The sequence below is a fragment of the Macrotis lagotis genome, chromosome 7, assembly GCF_037893015.1.
Source record: "Macrotis lagotis isolate mMagLag1 chromosome 7, bilby.v1.9.chrom.fasta, whole genome shotgun sequence".
NCBI lineage: Eukaryota > Metazoa > Chordata > Mammalia > Peramelemorphia > Peramelidae > Macrotis > Macrotis lagotis.
The window spans coordinates 161,589,136-161,610,601 of NC_133664.1; the positions used below are offsets into that span (position 1 = coordinate 161,589,136).

Genomic DNA, 21,466 nt, shown 5'->3' on the forward strand with positions numbered 1-21,466 from the left:
TGTACTTGCATATTTTTGATAAATATGTTTACAGATTAGTCATTTTCAGTATGAGGAATTAGGACTATGGGAAAAAGATACCTAAGAGATAGTTTTTATAAAGTGTTCTGATTCTGAAGGAGTTTTTTGTTTTGTTTTGTTTCATTTTTCCTCTGATGGGTCCCTAAGCTCTTTCAGTATTAATTGACTAAAGAGAAAATTAGCTACTATTAAACCTTCCATCAAATTAGAAATAAATTAAATGAATCTCTGTGTTCCTTCCTTCTATAGCTATTTTTCTTTTCTTTATCATTCCATTATTATATGGAATATGATTTCTAGATATTTGGGAACTGGGGGTTCAGTTTATTCAATTAGATATCTCCAAGATCATTTATATAACAAATGATTTCAAGGGTTTCTCAGTTTTTATTTTTTGCTCAGTATTTTATTTTGTAGAGGAAACTTTCTTTTTGCTGACCTTAATATTGTGTATGTTTGTATATCATTTAAATAACTTCAAAGGTTCCCTTCCTAATCCATATCCTTAGTATGGTGAAATGAAAGTTAACAAGCTGGTCAACCAGGTTATATGCCAGAATATTGCAAAACTGTCTGGGTCATGTAATCAAATACCATGATCCAAGGTAGAAGCAGGGGGAAGGGAACACCCACAAGCACATTTCAAAGGGGAAAAAGGAAAAGAACAGAACAAGTTTCTTTTCCAAAGTTCTTTCTGATAACACCAGTATAGTGTTTCTGATTTAATTTTATGAAGATTTCATTTGAAAAAAGCTTAGAGTGTAAATGAAAGCAGATAGAATGGAACACAGATTGTACTTCTCTCCATTGCTTAGTGAGATTCAAGGTGGGATTTGTAACAAGGAAAGTTAGATTTGTTTTCCAGTTTGCTTATCTATATTTTTTACTTGTTTATTGTCACCAGAATTTTTGTGAAACTTTGGTAAATTTTTGTTCTGAAGTGCAAAAAAAAAAGAAGTGGAAGATGGAAAGAATGGTCTTCGTATATTTAAAAGCTCTGTTAGGTTGAGTTCTAACCCTGAAGTGCACTAGATAGGTGACTGCCTCATGGAACTATTAGAAGACTACCTTGTAGATCTGAAATAAGTTTATTGAGAAGGTGAATACGTTATGGTATTAATCCCTGAGACTGGTTTTCTTTGTCAATTTCAAAGACGGTGCCCTTTCTTCATATTTTTTCATCTAGAGTGAATGGTTTCAAATCTGTTTTCCGTTAGAAATTTGGCATAAATAGCTTTTTTTTTTGTTCATAGCATCCAAAATCTAGATCTGAAGGGGACCTTTCAAATCATTTAATTTGGTACTCTCATTTTGCAGAGACAGAAATGAGTCAAAGAAGTGTTGTGACTTTCCCTGTGTTACTAAGTGGCACAACTAGGTTTTGATTTCAGGTCCAGACTCCAAGGTCACTGATCCTTCCATTGCATCTCACTGTACGTAGCATTCTTGAGATCATTTTCTCTTTAACATTTCCCTCCCCTTTGTCACCATGCTTCAGTCAGAGGCCTTTCCTCATCTATGCTTATTCTGAACAGGACACAGGTGCTGTGTATAGAGGAAAGATAAAAAGAGGAATATCTGAAAATGCTCTTACATTTCTATCCATGTCATCTGAAATTTAACTTTATGAACTTTTTAAACTCTTGTTCAAGTCATCCTTTCAGAAACTTTAAGGCTTTCCATTCTTTCCTAAGTATTTGAAGCCTCTTAGGAAAAATACCTTGTGGAAATAAGATGCAGGAGAGGTCTTGATTTCAGCAGATTTAGGATGTGAGCTCACTGTTCTTAGTTTGCTAGCCAGTTGCTTTAAAGAGGAAATGTTTCCTTCCCTATTCCACTGAGATCCCAGGTGAGAGTTCATATACTAATTCATTCCCTCCTCAACTCTCCACAATATTACTTAGTGTTTCATAAATCCTAGAATTAGTAATAGAACTTGTGACCAAAAATAATGGTATCATAAGAATAAACAGTTTATTTGCCAGTTTTTAATCTGGCAATAACTTGAAATGTCCCTCTTTGATATAACTATCAATTTTTAAGGAAAACTGAGCCCATATTTTCTCAAACACAAGCTCTAACAAAGACAAAGAGAGTAACAATAAGGGAGTTGACATTTCTAATCTAACTATACAAAGTGGGCAAAAAATAGCTTTCTTAAATACAAAAAAGGGTCTGAAAAGTAAGCTAAGATTCTGGGTGCTGAAGTGATGATTTCTTTGAAAAACTAGTTTTCACAATTTCAGAATGGGAATGTTCTTATTGTTGAAGTAGGTATGATATGTGAATCCTCACCTCTAAAAAGAGGGGTTTAGTGGAGATGATCTCTAAGAAACCTTCTAGTTTTAAATTCCAAGATCTTGTACAATACTAGTAAACATCAATTCACATGTTCATAAGTTATGAATTGAGTTATATAATATAATTTAAAATCATGAACTGAAAGGAAATACTGAAATCAAGCAACCATATCTATAAAGCTAAAATGGGCATGATTATCTCCACCATTTTGACTTATTCTATTTAGATTTTCTTTTCTCCCTCTGGCATTCCACTAATTCATCACCATAACACTTTTCAATCAGTCTTCTTTGATATTAAGATTATTAAAATACATGGTGAGAGGTAATTTGACATGTTGAATAAATAACTGATAGTGGACAAGACTTGGATTCAGGTTCTCCATTTGGCACATGTTGACTGTATGACAACCTCTCAGTGCTCTGGACAAAATATCTTATAACAAATTTAGCAGGATTTTAATAGATTGTCATGGAATGATAGTCTGTGTAAACACAAACACACACACACACAAATTCAGTTTTAGGCACATAGCTTATACAGTGAAAAGAATGCTGAACTTGAAGTCAGGAAGATTGAGTTCAAATCTAGCTTCTCACATTTAGTAACTGTTTGACTATGGGCAAGTCATTAAACTTCTATCTGCCTTATTGTCCTCATTTGAAAAATAATGATAGTAGCAGCGCTATGTTCAGAATTGGTTTGTGGAGGGGGGGGATGAGATATTATTTGTAAGGTAATTTGAAAACTTTAAAGTGCTATATAAAGGATATTATTACCATTAATATCATCATCATCATCACCATCATCACAGTCAAATAATATTTGACTTCAACTTCAAAAGTCCATAGACATAAAGTTCAAAAACCTCTTGGATATAAAGCCATCAGTTATTTATTTTTTATGTTTTTTTTCAAGGCAGTGGGGGGGTGTTAAGTGACTAGCCCAAGGTCACACAGCTAGACAGTTATTAAAGTGTCTGAGGTTAGATTTGAAATCAGGTCCTCCTGACTCCAAGGCCGGTGTTCTATTCACAGCCACCTAGCTGCCCCAATGCCAGCAGTTATTACAAGGTTATCTAGGTAGATGGGATTTTTTTTGAGAAGACAATTAGTTGAGATAATTTAGAAAAACTATGCTGCTAATTGAACATGTAAATCCTCTCTCACGTCATTTGTTGTTTTGGGGAGTAGGGGAGGGAAGAGAGAGAGGGGAACAATGTAGAACTCAAAATCTTTCAAAAATGACTGTTGGAAACTTTCTTTACATATAATTGAAAAAATTAAATATTATTTAGACCAAAAAAATATGTGGTTAGTTAATTCACTAGTCATTATATCCCACTGAGAAAAGCATTTAAATAAAGGATTTTGGAGGGCATCCTGTATTGAACTTTCAGAGTATAAAAGAATGAGGTTTCTTTTTCAGGTTCAGATTATATTGTGAAGTATTTGTATGCTTGACTGTTAGACAATAAAATACGTATCTTACCTTGATTGTAGAGACAGAGTAGTATCAGAGACTCACTCTCAAACAAAACAAACAAAAAAAGGTTAAAGGCTATTAAGCTTAATAGAGAAAGCTGACCAGTCAGATCTGATTTCCATCTTCTATATTCTACAGCTTCTGAATTTTCAATCTCAGCTTCTCCATAATTTGAGTGACAATGGGATTCTAGTTCAGTATTTTTAATGTGGTTAGTTTCCTCAAGATTACTGCATTCTAGGGTTATGAATTTTGGATTTATAGCAGATTATAGTAAATATTCTAGAAAAATGAATGTTGAATAGGATACATAGAATACATATCAAGAAATAATATTATCATGCTACTATCAAGTTTCTTAGAAGATCTTTGGATTATGTGGAACAGTATGACATAGTGGATGGAGGAAGCAGCTAGAGAATCACCAGAATTAGGATTCAACCTGAGTCTTTGAAACATGCTAGCTTTGTGATATTTGGCAAGTTTTTGTTTTTAACTATTAACTTTAGTGCTCCAGAAAACATAACTATAAATTTTGAATAAATTGTCAATCTATATTGATATGGGAATTTTATACTTTGGAAGTGTCCTACACAAAGGGAGCTTCCTTACTGGAATGTCTCTAGAATTCCCCCCCCCCACACACACACACACAAAAGAAATTTTAGGTTAACAAGTAAACAACTGCATTCCATACACACACACACACACACACACACACACACATATATATATATATGTATATATATGTATGTATGTATATATACATATATATATATATATATGAATCACCTAAAATGAGAGTCATGTCATAAAATAAAAAAAAACAGCAAATAATGAGTTTGAGCAAAACATTGATGGCCACAGGCTACTAAAAAAATGCAAGGATAACCATTAGACAGACCTTTTTTGAAGGCAAGAATCAAGCAAAATAAAATGAATGGTTTTGGTACTAATTGAGGAAGTATCATTCTTAATTAATCCCAGATAGCTCAAAATATCTAAATGTAAAGTATGAGTGGAAAAGATTTTGTGGATGTACAAAGTTCAAGGAAGCATATTCCCATTTCCTAAGGAACTGATAGTGTATATTGATATCGATATTTGTAATCATTGATATTTCATCAGTGACAATCTATCCTGACATTGTTTGCCAAGGTCCTCAGGGACTTGTCATGTATCCATTTGCTTGTCAGAACCTACGTGCAACCTGGCTTTTCTACATGTCATGAAATTGAACCTTGCTTCATGTGATGTAACACTTTATTAAAATGGGAGCTCCTTGAAAGCAGAAACTCTCTTGCTTTGCAGTTGTATTCCTAGCACTTATCACTGTACTTAACACATAGTAACTCCTAAATAACTATTTTTTCATTCAATTTAATTCCACTTAATTTAAAGTGTCTACTATGAGTAAAGTTCTATGCTGGAAATTTTGGACTAAAAAAATTATTATGTATGACTTGTACACTTGAGGGGCTTACAGTCTGACTGGTTAAGCAAAGTATATAAACATTAAAAAATAGCTAAATATAAATCAGCATATTTTCATTTCTAAATGAGTAGAATGGGCAATAAGTCCTCTCAGAGCACAGATATGTTACTATTGGCTTAGGCAAACAGAGATAGCTACACAGAAAGGTGGAGCTTGCATGGGCTCTTTAAAGATGAGCAGGAGTTACATTTTGAGGGTAAGTTGTCCAAATTTCTTGTGACTGAGTTTCCAAATATACAATGGGAAATGAAAGTTCTTCCTCACTAGGGAGTCATCTGGAGGTATCCTCAAGATCTATTTTTTGACTTCACTCTTGTCACACTTGTAGCCCACTCATTATTTATTACTTTTTAAGCGGTTGGATTCAGAACCAAATATAAATAGAGATATATACACTGTTGTTTCCTGAGCTTATTTCACATGTGCCTTTTTTGAAAAGTCATGCTTTGGAGAATGCAGTGGAAAATTACAGGGGTTACTTCTTTGGGCTTCAGGCCCAAACTTCTGGGAATGAGAACTAAAAATTTCACTGTTGTTTAGGAAGGAAGCTTCTGGGATTCACTCTTCACATGATATGTTGTCATATGTCACCCAACTCCTTTTTTTAAAATAATTTGAATTCCTTCTCTATTCAAAGAGTAAGAAGAGGCTCTGAAAATGTGTATGAATTGAATCTTTCATGATGCAACCGCATAAAAAAAACAAAACAAAACAAAAAATCAAAGAACTTAAAAAAGCACCTTTTAAGTGATATTTTGATATATCTATGAGAGAAGATGTAATCATAAAATAAATATAATCAGCATTTGTAACAGGTGATTCCCCCCCCCGAAAGGATAGAAATTTATGTAAACATAGAAATGATGATGGAAAGTGATTGCCTCTGTACTGCTAATAAGTATAAATTCATTAAAATACCTCTGAAACTCATGTATACTTGTCAATGAGGAATGTGAGATATTATACATTTTGGAGGCATACATATATTCATATGAATATATGAATATGCACATATCCATATGATATTGGGCAAGCCATTTTAGTTCTCTTGAATGCTGTCTGTATGATGATGATGATGATGATGATGATGATGTTTGTCCATCATTTTTGAAGATGACCATGATATCAGGGAAATGGTCCCATGACAAGTTCATGAATTATATTTGAATGAGGAGGTGCTGTACTAAGTTACCAGTCTTACTTTTTCCTCCAGAGTCATCTGGGTCCAGTGGTCTGATGACTGAAGATGACTCTCAATGCAAGGCAACCAATTAAGTGACTTGTCCAAGGTCACACACTTTGTAAGTGTCAAGGGTCTGAGATTGGATTCGAGCTCCTATCTTTCTGACTCCAAGGTCAGTGTTCTATTCACTGGTCCACCTAGCTGCCTGAATGTAAGATGATTTTAAGATAATATCCTATATTATATCAAACTGAACAGTTACTCAACCTATTAATTATTGACACAGAATGTGAATATCAATCAAAAAATAACTTCTTAATTACCTACTTTAAGCCAGGAAGGCTTTTTGCTAGGGATGCTAAAACATAGAATGAAATCATCCTTACCCTCAAGAAGTTTAATCTTCACACCATACACACATGAACATATGTGAATGTACACCCATATGTGTATAAGTGCATGCATTTTAAACAAATATTGATATACTATCTCTGTCTCTGTGTCAGTTTTCTCTCTCTCTTTAACACACACACACACAGACACACATGCTCAATACATAGACATTCTCTTGGATATAATTTACTTCTCCTCTTGAAGTATGAAGTATCCTTACCTCTATTGTATTTCCCTCTAACAAAATCTCACTGGAAAGGAAGGTTCTAGAGGCAAGCTTCTTCATACACAGGTTTAAATGATTGATAATTATTTTGATAACTTCTCTGTGGTTTAAAAAAGTATCTTTTGGACAAAATAGAAAGTAGCATATAATCATTCCATTTCAGGCTAGCAAAATAGAGGAATCTGAAATGATTATGCAGGAAAGGGGAAAAGCAAATTCAATCCTATAAGGATTTCAAAGATGTTATATAGCTCAAAATGAACCAAGGCTGAAGAATTCTAACAACAAGAGGAAGAATATATGTGTGTGTGTGTGTGTGTGTGTGTGTGTGTGTGAGAGAGAGAGAGAGAGAGAGAGAGAGAGAGAGAGAGAGAGAGAGAGAGAGAGAAATGAAAAAAAAAACTTGTCTCATTTTGAATACTATCATCAGGGTAGAGATTGTACATGTCACAAGAGTCCAAAATGAAAAGGCAAACCAGAATTTGTTCAGAGATCTACTTGGGGCACTAAAATCCTATTAAAGATATCTAAGTCAAAATATGATAATGTAACATGAAAGAATTAGACAAATACTTTCTGCTCAGTGTTCTCACTTCTATCATTCCTACATGTATCCTCATTAACCAACTAACTGACCTACTGAAATACATACTAAAACTCATTTCCTCTTTCCCATCTCCTTTCCCATTCATATTTCACATTACCACCAGTTATCTCCTTTCTGCATACTTCTGGTCATGTCATTCTTGTGCTAAAAATAACACAGTGACTTCCTATTGGCTACAGAGTAAAGTTCAAATTCCTTATGTTGAAATTTGAGGCCTTCCACAAATGAACACTTCCCTAATGTTTTTCTTCATCATGTTGTCCTTTCAGGTTTATCTCATTATTCTCATTCATGTAATCTGCCCTCCTATCAAACCAAGATGTTTATATTCTGAATCCTCAAATGAAAGAGATTTCCTCAAACTATTCCCTATTTTTGTAATCTCTATCCTCTCCTGGCTGGTAAATCCTTACTTAACCTCTATTATAGACCAGTTCATTCTACCTTCCTCATCCTTCCTATCAGATCACTTCATCCATGAAACCTATCCTTATTCGCTTTTGTTGCTAGTAATAATTTCCCCTCAAAACTTAAAGGATAATTTGTGTGTATATTTCTGTTATAGTTATGCATTCTCTTGTTTAATACTATTTTTTCTTATTTTTTAAACATTCGACCCATTCCTCTGAACTAATCCTCATAAGGGTCAGGCCAAGTCTACCTAAAGCACATTTTTTTCTGCATGTATTTGTTTGACTATACTGAAAAATTGCTAATTACAAGAATGGATTCATGTGATGAGCCAAAGAAAATCTAGGTCAAAAGTGAATAGATTTGTGATGTTTTCCAATAAAGGCAGAATTTGGATTGCAAGATCATTAGACATAAATGTGTATCCTTACTTATCTGGAGAACTAAGAGTTTTGAAAGTTCTGTATATGTGCAGAATGAGGAACTGTATGAGGAGTATACAGAGTAGTTGGCTACTTGCTTGGTATGGTTTCCGAAGTACTGAAAACCTCTTCTTTCCCACAAAAGCTTTTCTCCTTGTTTTGCTAATTGCTTGAATTCCTTAAATGATTCCTGTGAGAACAAATATTAAGTCAAAATAGGACTTTATCCTTAGCTACAATATAAATATAGAGTTGGGAAGTAGGGGAATAAATATTGTTAGTTATTTGTAGCATCCAATAGAAAAAAAGGAGACCAAGGAAGGTTAGGGGAGGATAAATGTTAACCAGTTCTAGATCTTAATGACTCCATCTCTAATCTTTATTATCTAACTTGTTAGGACCCAGAAAAATAGATATTTATTCAGCTCATTTACTCATTCATTTTTAAAAGCTCCTGAATATTTCCTTTATCACATGTTTGTTTTTAGGCTAAGGATTTAAAAAGTGATTTGTAAATATTTTATTTGTAGATATCAAGAGGGTGATATAAGGTTTACAGGAAGAGGTGTGATTACAGGAAATCAATAAGCAAAATCAGTGTTATTGTAAGATAAAGAAAGGTTTCCTTAGCCACAAGAAAGAACTCTTCTGTATGAATGTACACACAGATATTTTGACCTATCTATCCATCTTCTAGATTAGATTTAAGTCACTGAAAATTAAGAAGCTAAATGTGCAGAACACTGAGATAAATGCTAAAGAAGGTTGAAAATGTAGTTGTAACAAAACAAATTTTGGCTGAATCCAAAATCTGGAGTAAAGTCCCTAGCACCAGTGTGTTTGGTGAGTCTGGTCTCCAAATGGATTGAGATTAATTTTTATTTTTGCACTAACTTTGCATTTCTGTTCTGGAGCTCTGGGGAGAATCATTAGATTTGTCTGATGGATAGGAGCTCCCCTGAAAGACAAAGATATAGAAAACAATGAAGAATGCTGGATCTGGAGTTAAGAAGACCTGACTTAAATCCCAGCCTCCCTTACTAGCTGCTTGGCCATGGTCAAATCACTTAACCATTGTCTATCCCAGTATTCTCATCTGTAAAACAGGGATAATAATTTCTCCTACTTCCATGGATAGTAGTGAAGGGAAAAAAGGAGATCATATTACAAAGTACGTTGTAAACATTAGAGTGCTATATATTAACTATTATTATTATTATTAAATGGGGGCAGGAGCCCTGCAAGTGGTAACATCATTCAAGTCTTTGGTTCTACTTCCAGTCCAGTCTCTACAGCCATCACTGAAGGAAGAAATCTTTGTGGAGAGGATTCATGATTGCTACCAGCAATGGAGTCAACATTGCCAGGAAGTCAAACCACCATGGTTATCTTGATCACTATCTTCCCTCTAATTCTGATGGAGATAGCACAGGATCCTGACCACAGGAGCCACTGGAATAACCAAGTTTCAGTCTACAACTGTTGGCCATCATCCTGGGAAGAACATTATGGTGATTTAGTCTGGTAACTGCACAGGCAGGTATTATAGCCATAGCTAGTGAAGATCCATAAAAGAAAGTTTTTGACACCAGAGTCCTTGACATTGTCAAATAGTTCAACATGCAAAGCTGATATTTTTTAATATAAGGTCATTAAATGTCTGTTTTGCTGATACAGCCTAAGGAATATGGAACTTTTCTATATGACTTGCAAACTGACACCATTTCCCTCTTTAGAAAGAGCTCTTGAGAGTAGGAATTGTCTTCCTTTTCTATTTATATATGCTTAGTACTTGGTAAATAGTAAGTGCTTAAAATTGTTATTTAATAAATCATTAAATATATTTTATTTCATTAAATATTCCCTAATTGCATGTAAAATTTTTAACATTAATTTTTAAAAATTTTAATTTCCAAATTGTCTTTCTTACTTTCCCCTACTTCTTCTTGAGAAGGCAAGCAATTTGATAATGATTGAACACATGAAATCATGCAAAACTTGTTTTAATATTAGTCATGTTGAAAAATAAAGCAGACAAAACCAAAGTAAAAATAAAAGAAGTAATAAAATGCATTTTTATTGTTGTTTTTGCAAGTTACGGGGTTAGGTAACTTGCCCAAGGTCACACAGATAAGTAATTATTAAGTCTCAGAGGCTGGATTTGAACTCAGGTCCGCCTGACTCCAGGGCCAGTGCTCTTTTCACTGCACCACCTAGCTGCCCCAAGAAAATATATTCTTAAATCAGCTTTCAGAGTTCATCAGTTTTCTCTGTGAAAGTAGATAGCCTTTTTCATCATGGTCCCTTTGGAATTTTCTGGGATTATTTTCTTGATCAGAATAGCTATTTTGCCCAATTGATCAAACTAATGATATGAAAATCTTCTCCTGCCCTGTTCACTTCACTTTGCATGAGTTCATATTAGTATTCCTAGATTTTTCTGGAACCATACTTATCATTTCTTATAGAATTCCTTATAGCATTTCATATAGCAAATAGTATTCCATTACAATCATATACCATTCCCCAATTGATGGGCATTCCCTTGATTACCAGTTCTTTTCCAGCAAAAAAAGAGCTGCTATTAATGTTTTCTTCAAAGATGTCCTATTCCCTTTTCTTTGACCATTCCAGGATACTGACCAAGCAGTGCTATTTTTGAGTCAAAGGATTTGCATAGCTTTATAGTCCTTGTGTCTAGTTCTAAATGATTCTCCACCACCAACACATTAGGGTTCTTATTTTTTCCCTCCAGCATTTGTTATTCCTGTCATGTTAACATGACATGTTATGTTATGTCATGTTAACAAATATGATAATTATGAGGTGGAATCTTAATGTTTTAATTTGCATTTTTCTAATCAATCGTGATAGCAAGCATTTTTTTCGTATGACTATTGATAGCTTAGATTTCTTTTTTCTAAAGATTATCTGTTCAAATTCTCTGACCATCTATTAATTAGGGAATGATTTTTATTTTTACAAATTGGATCAATTCCTTATATATTTGAGAGATGATACATATAGAAATTTGCTGTAAAAATTTCCTCCAATTTCCTGTTTTCCTTCTAATTTCTTACTGCATTAGTTTCTTGTGCATAAATTTTTTTTGAGTTCATGTAATGGAAAATATACATTTTACTTCTTGTGATCCTTTCTGTCACTTGTTTTGTCATAAAGTCTTCTCTTATCCCTAGAATATGCTCCTCTGATTTCCTTATGACACCAGTCTTTTTATCTAAATTTTGACCTCAACTAGATATGCAGTGTGAGATCTTGGTCTATACCTAGATTCTACCAAACTGCTTTCCTATTTTCCCAGCAGTTTTTGTCAAATAGTGAGAACTTACCACAATGGTATGGATCTTTGTGTTTATCAAACATTAGATTATTGTGTCATTTAACTAAGTATTGAAGGCACCACTCTATTTCTTAGTCAATATTAGAATGTTTTTGATGATTATAACAATAACATATTTTGTAAGCTGAAATTCAAGAGCAACTTTCCAATTTTTCCATCAATTCCTTTGATATTCATTCATCCAAATGAATTAAATTATTATTTTTCTAATTATATAAAATAATTATTTGGTGGTTTGATTGCTATAATTGTCATTTTTTATTATATTGGCTCAGTCTACCCATGAAGAACTGATGCTTCTCCAATTGTTTAGATCTGTGTTCATTTGTATGAAAAGTGTTTTGTAATTATGGTCATATAGTTCCTAAAATATATAGTATTTTATTTTAATACTGCAATTATTTAAAATGGAATTTCTCTTGTTGCTATAGGTTTCTTATATTCTGTAATTTTGCAGAAGTTGTTCATTATTTCAATAAGCTCTGCTAGTTGATCTCTATCTAAAAGGGATAGTTTTGTTTCCTTATCGTCTATTCTAATTCCTTCACTTTCATTCTCTTCTATTAGTCTTTTTTCCTCTACAATATTGATTTAATAGTGGTAATAAAGAATATCCTTCCTTCATCCCTGCTCTTATTAAGAGGTCTTCAAGTTTATTCCCATCACAGATAATAGTTTTAAATAGATGCTAATTAAGAAAGGCACCATTAATTCCTATTTTCTCCAGTGTTTTTAATAGCAAGGAGTGTTGTATTTTTCTGAAGACCTTCACTGTATCTATTGACATACTATAATTTGTATTGTTTTGTTATTGATATGATAAATTGTGCTTTATTTTCTCCAAAATTGAACTAATCCTATATTCCTGACATAAATTTCACCTGATCACAGTATATAATCTTTGTAATATGTTGCTGATAATATTTTATAGATATTTTATATTTTATAGACAATATTTTATTTAAAAACATTTTGCATCAGTATTAATTAAGAAAATTAGTCTATAGTATTCTGGTTTTGTTCTTTCTGGTTTGGGTAATAAAACCATATTTGGATCCAACCTCAGACAGCTGTGTAGCCTTGGGCAAGCCACTTAATCCCAATGCCTTGCAAAAACCTAAAAAAAACATAGTTGGGTCCTTTAAGAAATTTAGTTGGACCCCTTTACCTATTTTTCCAAATATTTTTATTGTGATGGAATTAATTATTCCTTAAACATTTGGTTGATTTAATTTTCCAATCTATATCCTCCTGGGATTTTATCTCAAGGCTCTCATTGATGTCTTATTCATCCAGATAGGGTTATTTATTGTATTTCCTCTCCTATTAATATTAGCAGTTCAAATTATTTGAATGTTCATCTATTTTGCTTAGATTATCAGTTTTAGTAGCATATAAAAGAACAAAATAACTCCTAATAATTGCTTTAATTTCAGCTTCATTGATAATGAATTCCCCTTTTCAGTTATGATACTGCAATTTGATTTTCTCATTTTATATTTTTTAAAATTCACATATACCTATGGTTTATCAATTTTATTTTTTTCACAAAACTAATCCCTCATTTTATTTATTAGTTCTATGGACATTTTCACTTTCAATTTTATTTACCTCTCCTTTGATTTTCAGTATTTCTGGTATATAATTGGGGATTTATAATTTGTACTTTTTCTAGTTTTTCAATTGCATGTCTAATTCTTTAATCTGCTCTTTCTCTATTTTATTGCTATACATATTTAGAATTATAAATTTTCGTTGAAGTATTGCTTTGGCTGCATCTAAAAGTGTATTGCTCATTATCATCATTCTCTAATGAAATCAGTGATTGTTTCTATGATTTTCTTTCTTTCTTTGGCCCATACATTCTTTACGATTAGATTTTATTTTACAAATGATTTTAATCTATGTTTCCCTGGCCCTTTATTAAATATAATTTTTATTTTATTATGATATAAAAAGGATGCACTGAATATTTGTGTATCTTCCCTGATTTTTTTGAATGTACCATTTATAACTGAGAAAAACATGTACTCCTTTCTATTCCCATCCACTGCTAATACTGGGGTCACTTTTAATCTCTTATTGGCAATTTGCCAGGTTTCCTTGAAATCTCTAGCTTAAGAGCTCCCAAAACTACTGCTGCTTCTGTCAACAACATCTAATTCCACCACTGGTGTTTCATCTGAGCTAGCCTCTGCTCCTGAGACATAGCTCTCTCTTTCCAATCCCCTATGTTTTCCTGGAGTGAAAAAATGTCTCACTCTGACCTTTTGATGGCTAGGTTACTCCAGAAAGTTGTTACGAAATATTTGGAGTTAAAGTTGTTTGAAGAGGAATAATGAGAGAGTTCAATTGACTATTTCTTCTACTTCACCATCTTGGTTCTGTCTTCAGATATCCTATTAATAAATTAATAAACATTTATTAAGCACCCATCAAAGTACATAATAGTACTGAACTATGCTAAGCACTGAAGGGGGGGGAAGGGGGAAGATAAAAAAGAGGCAAAATGATATGCAAAGAAATCTGTGCCAAGGAAGCTATATAATGTATAAAATAGGAAGCATTAAAAGAAAGAAAAGCACTGAAACAAAGAGAGATGAGGGAAGGTTTTCTGTAGAAGGAGGGATTGTATTATTCTAAATCCAACCCTAATTCTGACTTCATTCATTTCTTCATTATTCAAATTGAAATATAAAAGATCCAGAAAGTGACTGACTTAAACATGGAAAATAAAACTCCTGTCATACTCTCACTGGAGGCGGTTATGTCACAATCAAAATATGAGGCATTTAAATTAAAGCATCTCTGAGATACCACCTCACACCTCTCAGACTGGCCAATATGACCAGAAAGGACAATGATCAATGTTGGAAGGGATATAGGAAATCTGGGACACTAATACACTGTTGGTGGAGCTGTGAACTCATCCAACCTTTCTGGAGAGCAATTTGGAATTATTCCCAAAGGGCGACAAAAAATGTGCATACCCTTGGATCCAACATCACTACTGGGTCTATACCCTGAAGAGAAAAAGGGTAAAAACATCACTTGTACAAAAATATTCATAGAAGCCCTGTTTGTGGCAGCAAAGAATTGGAAATTAAGTGAATGTCCTTCAATTGGGGAATGGCTTAACAAACTGTGGTATATGTAGGTTATGGAACACTTTTGTTCTATTAGAAACCAGGAGGGATGGGGAATTCAGGGAAGCCTGGAGGGATTTGTATGAACTGATGCTGAGCAAGATGAGCAGAACCAGAAAAACAATGTACACCCTAACAGTAACATGGGGGTGATGACCAAACTTGATGGACTCGCTCCTTTAATCAGTGCAACAATCATGGACAATTTGGGGCTATCTGCGATGGAGAATACCATCTGTATCCAGAGAAAGAAATGTGGAGTTTGAACGAAGACCAAGGACTATTAGCTTTGATTTAGAAAAAAAAAACATATCTTATTATGCAATCTTGCTATCATATACTTTATTTTTCTTCCTTAAGGATATGATTTCTCTCTCATCACATTCAATTTGGATCAATATATACCATGGAAACATTGTAAAGAATGGCAAATTGCCTTCTGTGGGGGGGGGTGGAGGGGAGGGAAGCAAGATTAGGGGAAAAATTGTAAAACTCAAATAAATTCTTTCTAAAAAATATGAGGCATTTTATGAAACTAAATCTATTTTCACCTTTACCTCAACATTACAATGTCCAAACAATTCTCTCATGGTAAATGTCTTTGGGTAAGGTGGCTAGGTATTAATTCCCCACCCCTCCTAGTTTTACGTACAGAACATTGTTTGAGGAACCCAGGAGTTCCAAATTCATGAATTCACAATTGCTTTTTCCAAAAATATAAATGCACATCTCACATGTTTGGCATTTGTAATCAGGGAAAGAAAGACAATGTAGTGAAGATAGTTATAGGTCTCAGACCTAGTCAGACTCTCTCATGTAGGTAGCACTTTTATTTTAAGTCATCACAACTGCCTGGTATGGGAAAAGGGTATTTCCTTACCCTTTCCCACATTCATAGGAAGTCTGAGAGAGAGAGAGAGAGAGAGAGAGAGAGAGAGAGAGTACATTTCAAACAAAAACAGTATGAAAAAATTCTAAAAGTCTAATGAGGTCTAATGAATAGTTACATCTTTCTATCTGTGACTAATTATTTATGATACAGCCCCCATCCTTCCTCATTGGCTCCAAATGAAAGCTCCTTGAGATACCATTTGTTTGTACATATTTGTTTGCTTATTCACTTCCTTGTTTAGGTTTTGAATTGAGAGAAGGGACTGCATTTTCCTTTTTTCTTTATTCCAACTCTTAGCACAATGTTTTGTCCTAAATAAATGCTTAGTGTGTTCTTGATGGATGTTTATTTACTAACTTAGGAAAACCTATGTTTAAATCCCATCCCACCTCAGTGCTCCAACTCATAGTTTAAAATGCAGAAAAGTTGCTGATCTGAATTAATAGAGGGGATTTCTGTGCTAGAAAATCATAGGGACAGAGCCAAAAAAAGGAAATCACAAGAGTAGGGAAAGATTAAAGCATGGGGCCATAGGTAGGCAAGAAATATGGAGTGAGAAAATAGAAATAGGTCGAAGGATTGGAAGCCATGATTAAAGGAAGGGATTAAGGGTAATAAGAATGAAAGACAAAGTTGTGAATAGGCAGTAAAATTGTACTTGAAAAGCATCTGTTACAAAGTCATTATTTTATATGTGATCTAAATAGTAAGTGCCTTATCCATGGTCATACAGGTAATGGAAATAGAATCTGAACTCAGATCCTCTGTCTCCAAAGTCAGTTCCCTTTTGTTGGTACTCTTTAAGGTTCATTTTCAAGAGATGGCAAACCTTTAGGTTAGATTTTTAAGCACAATATAACTAGTATTGTACTGTAGTAACTTGTTAGATGGCTCACAAAAGTCAGTTGTTAAAGTGATTAGTGTGAGTATTCGAGCTCAGAAATTGACAAATGTTACAAATTAGGATTTTTTGTTTTGTTTATTTTCTAGACATAATAATAATATGACTAAAAACTGTTGATCAAGTAGATTTTATTTAAAAGTCTATCATGAGTAAATTTCCTAATACATCCCCCCTTAGAAGTGGTTTGTTAAATACTTACCAGTACACTATTTACATGACAATATGTGAAAGAAGAAAGATGAAGAAATAGGTAGATAATCACAATACATATAAATAATCAATTTTTCTCCTATATCTAAATCCTCAGAAAGGGGATAATGCCAGTGGATAATTAAGCAAAGGCTAAGCCCACCCATCATTACCTCATTTTCTTTGTCAAGGTCTTAAAATCAAATTCCAGGGTTGGGGGGAGTTGTTTTTAGTATGCCACTAACACTAACTGCCAGATGTTTCCTTTTTATTAGGTTAGCCACTCTTGCTGACTTCCCTTCTTGTCTCTTTAACAATCTCTGTCTATCTTTACCATTCTCCATGGTGTAATTTGACTTGGGAACATTGTAGTGCTTAGTCCTTGAGTTGGGCTGCAGGAACATTATCTCATGAACAAGCACTGAGGAAGGAAACTTTTAGTAAAGCTCTAAAATGACAAATGGACTTACCATATGAGGCAACAAATCACCACCCTCCAGAAGTGTTTATTAGGAATGAATTCATTTAGAAAAATTTAATTTTTAAAACTTCTATGATTAGGGATAAAATCTATACACGAAATTTCATTGACATACGGAACTCATGTATGAAAAATTGCCTACTATCAATATAGGTTAGCAGCTTCTCTTCAGTTTTATAATCTTAGTTATTTGGAGCACTGAGAGGGCAAAGAATTTGCTTAGAGTCATGTATTCAATTGATATGAGAGGCATAAAAAAGAACCTAGGTCTTACTGACAATGAGATCAACTCTGTTACTCCACACTACCTCTCTCAATCATTTACATAGAAGACATATAATTAACTCTTAATTCATGTTATCATACTTAACTTTTAAAGTTCCATTGGTATGTAAAAAATCAATACTTTTCCTTAACAAAATCAGAAACTCATAGTGGGAGGTGTATAAGGACAAATGACTAGAAAATGAGCCATAACTTTGCACTTATTTTCTCTCTTTTCAATAATTCTTATTTAAATTTTCTGTTCCAAAAAGGAGAATATCATCTGATTGGAGTGTTCTAAATATAATACACTTTCAGTATATAATTAAAATTCTATGAGTCAGAAATTGACTGATGCTCTAAACATATTATTGTACCAACTGCAAAGACTGATAGTCTTTAGACTTGCCTTGACTAAAAGGCAAGATCTGGGTTCATGGATGTCTCTTACACATATTTATTTAGTGACTGCATTCAATTTACTAAGCCTCTCAATATCTCAAGAAAATCACTATAACTATTATAAATAGCAGACAACTTGTTCATCTGTATGGGTAAAGGGACTTTCCCTAGTGGTAATTCCCTACACAGATCTGCAACAAAATAAATTGAAATGCCATTATTTCTGCATTTATCATGTCCTTTGGTGGAGAAAAGGAAGTTATTTCAGATAAATGAAAGAGAATAGAGTTCTAAGTGAACTGATGACAGATTTATAAAAGACAAATGACAAATTGTTAAAAGGTTTATATTTCATAAATCTATATAAATTACATTATAGGTTGTTGCTGCAAGTAAATTGGAGCCCATAAAAAGGAAACTTTCCTCAGATTTCATGTTAGATTGATTAAAGAGTCAGAATATTTATGAATAAAAAATACTATATAGAGATTTTGTTTTGATCAAAAATAGGAAGAATATTACATTTAGACCACTCAATCAAATGAGAACTTCCTTGTAAGAATAGACAATTTGGATAAGAACTATTTAATAGGGAGAAAATAGGAACAGAGTTATGGCTCATCATCCAGACTTTTGTCCTCACACATTACTTTCCCCCTCACCATGAGGATATGATCTTGGTAAGGAAGGATATTAATTTTGAACACACATATGTAGAGTGCTTTCCAAACCCTAAAGTATTATATAAATACTATAATTTTGACAATGAAGATGATGACTACCACCACACTACCATTATCATCATCACTATCACCACCATTACTATTTTAAACTTTATTTTTTCACTTTTTTATTTTATTTTTTCCACAGTCCACCAGTATTTACTTCAACATTCATTTTTGTAAAATGTATTTACTCCTTCCTTTCACTCCCACCTCCACAAGCAAGCAATATGATATAGGTCATACTTACACAATCACGCTAAATATCAGAACAAAAGAAATAAGCCATGAGAAATAAAAAAAAAATTTAAATGAAAATAGTATACTTTACTCTGTACACTATATAGCTCTTTTCTGGATATGGATGGCATTTTCCATCACAAGTCCTTTAGAATGGTCTTTTGATCACTGTGTTGCTGAGAAGAGCCAAGTGTATCATAGTTAATCATCAACCAATGCTGCTATTACTGTGTAATAATTTTATATATTTTGATTGGTATAGCAATGAATAAGGAGAATAATGTAGGCAGAATTATCATTTTATTATATTAACTCAGCATATTCATGGATAGTTTATATTTTTGCAGTTGTTTTGATATGTCTTTGTGTGAAAAGTGCTTTGTAAATGTATTCATATAGTTCCTGGTTTTGTCTTAGCAGGTGGATTACCAAATTATTTTATATTGTTTACAGTTATTCAAAATTGAATTTCCCTATCCCTTGCTGCTAGACTTTGTTGGCAATATATAGAAATGTTCATGATTTGTGTTGGTTAATTTTATATACTGAAACTTTGCTAAAGATGTCTTGAGCAGTTTTTTTTAATTGACTCCCTAAATTTGTTATTGTATCATCTGCAGTCATATGGTTTTTCATTCTTCTTTACCTTTTCTAATTTCTTCAATTTTTCATTCTCAATCATTTATTGAATAGTTGACTGTATTTTAAAAAATATTAATTTATTATTTTAGTTTTCTCAGTTGCATATACAAATTTTTTAAATTTTATTTTACTTTATTTTTCCAGTTTCATGCAAAGGCAAGTATCAACATTCACTTCAAAAATCTTGAATTCTGAATGCTCTCTCTTCCTTCCATTCCAATCCCTCTCATTGAGAAAGCAAGTTATTTGATATAGGTTAGAAATGTGTGTAGTTATGAAAAACATTACCACAAGAGACATGTTGCAAAAGTAAATATAACCTTCCCCAAGAAAAGTGAAAACTCGAGAAAAATGTTGTTTAAAAAAGTATACATTGAAATGCATTCAGACATCTGTCTTTAGGATGGATAACATTCTTTACCATAATTCCTTCAGAGTTGTCTTACTGAGAAAAGATAAGTCATTCACAGCTGATCAACCTACAAAACTGTTATCACTTTGTATATAAAAATTCCCCTTTGCATCTGTTCATGTATGATTTTTTAACAGAGTGTATCCTGTTCATCATTTCTTACAAAAGAATTGCATTTCATATATACATACACACACACACACACACACACACACACACACACACACGTGTGTGTGTGTGTGTGTGTGTGTGTGTGTGTGTGTGTGTGTGTATCTAAATATTTGGAAGGGAAAGGACCTAAATATACATATTTATGTCCTTTCCCTTTTTATTTTTCATCTCTTCTGGAATGTGGATCTGTTAGTGGCATTCCTAAGCCAAAGGATAAATATGGTTTTATAGCCCTTTGGGCATGGTTTCAAATTGTTTTACAGAATTATTGAATCACTTCACAACTCCTCTAACAATACATTAATCTCATTTTTCCTCATCCCCTCCACCATTGGTCTCCATCTCTTTCTGTCCTGTTAGCAAATCCAGTAGGTATAAATAGTACCTCAGAATTGTTCCAAACCACATTTCTCCTATCAATAATGTTAGGACTTTTTTTTAAAAAAGGAATTAAATAGATAGCACTGACGACCTCATCTGAAAACTGGCCATACCTTTTGATCATTTGTCAATTGGATAATGGCTTTTATTTTTTTATAAATTTGACTCAATTTTCTGTTTGACAAATCTGGTCTTTATCAGAAAAACTTGTTTCTATATTTTCCCCCCACAGTTGCTATTATTAACTGTATTTCCCTCCATCCTATTCCCACCAATCCCATGTATTCTCTTTTCACCCTATCCCTCTTCCAGAGTATTTTGCATGTGACTACCCCCCTCTCATAATCTTCCCTCCCTTTTATCACCTCCTTCTTTCCTCTAGAATAAGATAGATTTCTATATCCAATTGAGTGTGTAGGTTATTCCCTCTTTGAGTCAATGCTGATGAGGGTAAAGCTTTCTCAATTTCCCTGAGCTCCCTCCTCTCCACTGCATTGCAAAAGATTTTTCTTGCCGTTTTTGTGAAATAGTTTATCCCACTCTACCTCCCCCTTTCCTTTCTCACTTATTTATTCAATATTTTCAATAGATATTATCCTTTTAAATTCAATTTTCACTTGTGCGCTCTCTCTCTCTCTCTCTCTCTCTCTATATATATATATATATATATATTATATAATGTTCCTTTGAACTGCCCTAATGAAAGAGAAAGTTC

General features: G+C 33.2%; 1 protein-coding gene across 2 annotated transcripts in view; it reads right to left on the minus strand.

Moving 5' to 3' along the window:
- GNAT3 (G protein subunit alpha transducin 3) overlaps positions 1-21,466 on the minus strand; it is a 159,581-nt gene that overhangs the window by 123,787 nt on the left and 14,328 nt on the right. The gene's annotated exons all lie outside the window — the stretch shown is intronic.